The sequence below is a fragment of the Pongo pygmaeus genome, chromosome 13, assembly GCF_028885625.2.
Source record: "Pongo pygmaeus isolate AG05252 chromosome 13, NHGRI_mPonPyg2-v2.0_pri, whole genome shotgun sequence".
Classification (NCBI taxonomy): Eukaryota; Metazoa; Chordata; class Mammalia; order Primates; family Hominidae; genus Pongo; species Pongo pygmaeus.
In genome coordinates, this window is record NC_072386.2 from 68,697,158 (window position 1) to 68,703,157 (window position 6,000).

General features: G+C 44.4%; 1 pseudogene; it reads right to left on the reverse strand.

Moving 5' to 3' along the window:
• LOC129043487 (keratin, type I cytoskeletal 18-like) overlaps positions 1 to 4,377 on the reverse strand; it is a 78,555-nt pseudogene extending 74,178 nt beyond the window's left edge.
• Positions 4,378 to 6,000: the final 1,623 nt, after the last annotated feature.

The following is a 6,000-nucleotide window of genomic DNA, read 5'->3' on the forward strand; positions in this document are numbered from 1 at the left end:
TCCATGTGGGCCCCATGGTGTTACCCAGGTGGGGATGCCTGCAACCTCTGAAGCCCCAGAGGCATGTTACAGTGCTCTCTTAGCTCCACCATCCAGGGACAGCAGTGTATTATTATCAGCTCAGTGGGCCCCTTGCCTCATAGTGTGGGGCAGCTCCCCTCTGCTGGCAAGGGTAAAGGATCAGTGTGACAGCCTTTTTTGGGTACCTGCACTTGGTGGGCCTCAAGCTCTTGTCCAGCATCCGAGAAGAATGAGGTTGCACAGACACTTGAAGGATGGTGAAGGTGGAGAATTTTATTAAGTGATGGAAAAAGGCTCTTGGTGGAGTGGGGAGCTACAGAGGGGATGGGATGGGCAGGTAATCTTCCCTTGCAGTCTGGCTGTCTCTGGCCAGCTGTTTCCTGTAGTCAAGCCATCTCTCCAAAGTTAAGCCATCTTTCCTCTGAAGTCCAGCTGTCCCTCTGAAGTCAAGTCACCAAACTCCAGTCAAGCTGCTTCTCTCCCTCTACCAACTGAGTCTGGGGTCTTTATAGGCAAAGGATGGGGGCAGGGAGGGCCATGGGTAGTTTTGGAAAAAGCGACTTTCAATTGGTAAAAAGACATTATTCTTGTAAATCCATTACAACATACTTTGCAAATACTGTAGGTAATTAAAGACTTTTAAAGGCAACTACAGTACTATTTACTTGACAGTGGAACTCTTACAGGCTGTTATGTAAATACACATTGAGCACATTTTAAAAGTGCATAGTTTTTACTATTCATAAGTGTTGAAAGAACCAATCAAGACAGAGCAGGGAAACAAGGATAGAAGTTCTCACTTTGAACCGCAGGTTTTAGGCTTTTCAGCTGGAAGGTGGGGCTTTGTCAGGGACCTGTCCCTGTCTGCCTAGAATTTCTCTGCCTCCTGCCTCTATCATAGTCCTCAAGGTCACAGCTTCCTGCAGTTGCTAATGTCAGTGCTACCTCATTTTTTCTCAATTGATCTTCAGCTCTTGTAATCTAGTAACCGATTACCCATATTAAATTACTCCTATTGAATTCCCCGGTGTGGTGAGCTTTGTTTCTTAGATGTTCTCTGACTGATAAAACTGTCAAGTGAATGTTCTCTTTTCTGAAGAAGTTGTCCATGGGCTAAACTAGGCACAGTCAGAGATTAAGTGCCTTCTTTCCTATGCCCTGCAAAATGTCTCCCGTGACTTTGGATTAAATCTGTTAGAACTCACCTGATATTAACACCTTTTTAAGAGGAAGGAGGCAACTTTAGACATTATGTTTGGACAGAAGAGAGGTAAATCTAGATATTCAGAGCCAACTACTTAAAAATACATCAGTGCTCTAGAAATCGTATTAATGCAAATAGTGGTTGTTTTATTTGGCCAATTTTGATCATCCCTTACTTATGGCTTTGGCATCCTCAGCTTCCAGGGGTTCCCGACTGTAAGAATCACTTCCTGTTTCTTTGCCATTGTGCCTTTCCTGGGCCATGCAGTTGTAATCTAGAAAGAACTTCGGGGCATAGCAAGTTATGAAAATCAGTGAAAAGGTGGAGGGCATTTTGATAAAATGAAGAGTGTGTGCCTTGACTGGAAATATTGCATTTTTGTTTTTAAACTAATGACTGTATATGAGCCATATAAAACCGAACTGCTGCTGCTTCCATATTCCCAACCTTTCTCTGTCACACTTTTCACTACCATGATCTGCCACATTCTTGCCTTGGATTTGTTGATGAAAAGAGTCAAATTTTGTAAAATATTTGAAGAAATCTATTCTGAGCCAAATATGAGTGACCATGGCCCATGACACACCCCTCAGAAGATCCTGAGAACATGTGCCGAAGCTGGTTGGGGTACATCTTGGTTTTCTACATTTTAGGGCGACATGAGCCTTTAATCAAATACATTTAAGAAATACATTGGTTTGGTCCAGAAAGTGGGACAGCTCAATGTGGGATGTTGGGGGTGCTTCTGGTTATAGGCAAATTTAAAAACTAACTGGTTGACAATTGGTTCAATTTATCTAAAGACCTAAGGTCAACAGAAAGAAAATGTCTGGGTTAAGATAAGGGATTGTGGAGACCAAAGTTCTTATTTTGCAGGTGAAGGCTTCAGGCAGCAAACTTTGGAGAGCACAGATTGTAAATGCTTTTTATCAGACTTGAGGTCTGTGTTGGTGTTAATGCCAGGGAGGTATAATGAGGCATGCCAAACCCCACTTCCTGTCGTGGCCTGAACCAGTCTTTCAGCTTAAATTTTAAGAGTGCACTGGCTGAGGAGGAAGTTTATTCAAATGGTTAGGGTGTCTTCAAATTTTATTTTTGGCTTACAGATTTTATGGTTTCATGGATCCTACCTCACATCTTGGTCACACCCTTAAGTTCTGTGCTCATTCTCAACTTCACTTATTCTTCATTAATTCCTGTCCTTCCTACTGTGTAGTGAGAAACAGATGACATTTGAGAATCAATTATTAGAAATCCATTATTTTGAAAGGTTTCATAGTTAAATTTTTCAATCTTATTTTATTAATAATATTAAAACATACTCAACTACTCCATATTTTATTTAATGTATACATCAAATTTCACCATTGCTAAGTAGGGAGAAAGTGGGAGAAGAGCTAGGCACTGTTTGAAATGTTTTAATTCATTCCATCTCATGCTACCCTTACCCCATAATCTTCCTTTATATGTAATTGACTCTGACTAACAGCAGTGCCTTCAGGAGATGAAGGTTATATCCAGAATAGGCAGGGGATGAGGACAGCCAGGGAAAGTCACTAAAAACAGCTATCCCAGGTCTTGGTAATTCCTGGAGCTGAATTATCCTAGCTGAAGGTGCACTGGCCCCCAGACTGCTGGAGCTGGGATGGCAGGCAAATCGCTGAATCCATTGTCTTCCATTCTTCCATATTTATTAAGGATCTGCTCTTCACTAGGCACTACCCTGAATACTGGGAATAGACTTGTGAAAAATATACACAAGACTTTTTTTTTTTTTGCCTCTAGACTTTTTATTGGCCTGCTGCTCCCCAAAGGGTACCCTACTTCTGCTAACGTAATGCCTCAGAACTTTGGTATCTTTGGTCTCAGACACCACTTTGCCATCCACTATCTGGCAGGTGATGGTCTTTTGGATGGTTTGCATGGAGTTGCTGCTGTCCAGGTCATCACCAAGATTGACGTCCTCGCCATCTTTCAGCAGGCAGCAGTAGGTGGTGATCTCAGCCTCCAACTTGACCTTGATGTTCAGCAGGGCCTCGTACTCCTGGGCCTGGCACTGTTCCTCTGCCCAGGTCTGTGCCAGCTCTGACTCCGGGTGTGGCATGATTCCGTTGAGCTGCTCCATCTGCACGGTGTAGCAGGCCTCCACCTCCCTCAGGCTGTTCCCCAAGCTAGCCTTCAGATTTCTCATCGATTCCAGGTCAATCTCCAAAGACTGGACTGTGCATCTCAGCTCAGTGAGCATCATCTCAGCAGCTCCAACCTTGGCGGGCTGCATGGGGACCACTGTGGTGCTCTCCTCAATCTGCTGAGACCACTACTTGTCCAGCTCCTCTCAGTTCTTCCAAGCCAGCTCATCATATTGGGCCCAGATGTCTGCCATGGTCTTGGCGAGGTCCTGAGATTTGAGGGCATCTACCTCCACTGTCAACCCAGAGCTGGCAATCTGAGCTTGTAGGCCTTTTACTTCCTCTTTGCGGTTCTTCTTTGTGAAAGAGCTCCTACTTGAGAGCCTCGATCTATGTCTCCACCTGCAGCTGAGTGACATTGGTGTCATCGATGACCTTGTGGAGCCCATGGATGTCTTTCTCCACAGACTGGTGCACGGCCAGTTCTGTCTCATACTTGACTCTAAAGTCATCAGCAGCAAGATGGGCATTGTCTATCTGCAGAACGATGTGGGCATTGTCCACAGTATTTGTGAAGATCTGAGCCCTCAGGTCCTCAGTTGTCTTGAAGTAATGGCTCTAGTCTCTGACCTAGGGTCTCTTCTTCAGGTGCTCCCAGATTTTGCTCTCTAGCTTCCAGTTCTTGGTCTCCAGGCTCCTCACTCTGTCCAGGTAGGGGGCCAGGAGGTCGTTCAGGCTTTTCATGGTCTCCTTCTCATTCTGGATGCCTCACATTCCTGCCAGACCCCCGGCCATCCCCGCGGCCAGGCCCCCAGACCCCATGCTGCCCGTGAAGCTGGTAGAACGGGACACGGATATCCGGGAACTAAAACCCCTGGCATCTGCATAGACGCTGGCCGCACTGCTGACAGGCCGGGCACCATAGCTGGGTGCCTGGACAGAGCCCAGGGACCGGTAGTTAGTGGAGAAGGTGGAGCGAGTGGTGAAGCTCATACTGTTCGTGGAGGAGAGCGAAAGGACAGGACTCAGGCTTTGCTGACGACCCACAAGGCTCTTTTGCTCATGGAAACTCTGATTCTATGATGGTGAGGAAGGGTTGTTGGTAAACATTGAACATGTAAACAATGACATAAAAAATATAATTTTGGAAAGTGATAAATACTATGACATTAATAAAATGAGAAGCTGAAAGAGAAAAAAAATGAAGGGCAAAGGGCAATCTTTGATTGGATGATGAGATAGCACCTCTGAGAAAGGATATTTGAATGATGGGAAGAAGCCAGCCATATAATGCTCTGGGGGAGAAGAATTCTGTGTGGTAGGAAGAGCAAGCACTGAGGCCCTGACTACAGGCAAATTTGGTAGATTTGCAGAACAAAAAGAAGGCCAGTATGACTGGGGTCGCAGGAAGAGGGAGATAGGAAAGGATTCGAAAGTTAGAGTAGACCACCAGGTGGTAAATTAGATGGTGGTCGTTTAGAATAGGCAAACTGTTTGGATTTTATTCAGGTTCGTAGAGACAAGAAAACTGAGTCTCAGTGACGTGAAATGACTTGCTGGATTTTACATAGTTTGGTAGCTGTAGAGATGAAAGCCCAGTCTGGGATTCTTCAGTGTTCACTACCTTTATTATTCCTGCAGTACTCATATTGATATATTTACCTGCTTAAAAATAACAATCACTTCAGCAAACATCTCTTGACCCAATTTTTTTTTTAAGTTTCTGAGCTGCGGAGGTTCTTTAGTATCAATGATCTGATCTTGTACTGTTTGACAGAGCAAAGTCTTGGCAGTCCTTAGGCAAAGAAGCACTCTTGGAAAAGCGCAGGTGCTGTTGGGAGCACAGAAGGCATGTAAATCAGTAAGTGGCATTAGGCTATCATTCATCAACTGGAGTCTGTTCCGAGTGCTAAGTGGCGCTGCCCTCTGAAGATACCAGCCTATGCTGGAGCTGTAAATCTAAGGCCATGCTCTCTTATAATTATCAAAGATCCCCTGGCAATTTTTGCAAGAGATGAGGTGTTAAGTCCAATGCCCTGGCCCAAATCCAACCCAGGAAATTACTTTTTGCCTACCTAAATTGCACTTAGACTTCAATTTGAAATTAATTCTCAAGTTCTTCCTTGAAAACTATTTCTGGTATAGTGCTGCTGCAGTAACAGGTCCCATTGTGTGTGAGAATTTCTTCCTCCTCCTAGCCTTCTCCTCAGCCTCTTTCCCTAACCTAATCCCCAAAATGCATGCATTTCACCAGCTTGGAATGATAGGTTGGATACCTATCATTGTTGCTTGGAATGATTGTTTGGGTACATCCACTACTCTCTCTGTGCAACAAAGTGAGGCAAATACCCATAATGCTGTGTATTCTTGGAAATAAGTTAAACTTCCTTCTATCCCCAGAACTCTCAGCCACAACATTACCTGCCTTGAGACCATTAGGGTTAAATCATTATGCTTTTTATTTCTGTTTACATCAGTTATCATAAGAAGCCAGGATGCCCCAGTCATGCCTTTTCTCCTGGAATTATATTCCCAGTCTCTCTCTCTCTCTCTCATACACACACACACACACACACACACACACACACACACACACACACACACACCATACACTTACATAGAGTTCAGGACTCTTTATCTCTTTTT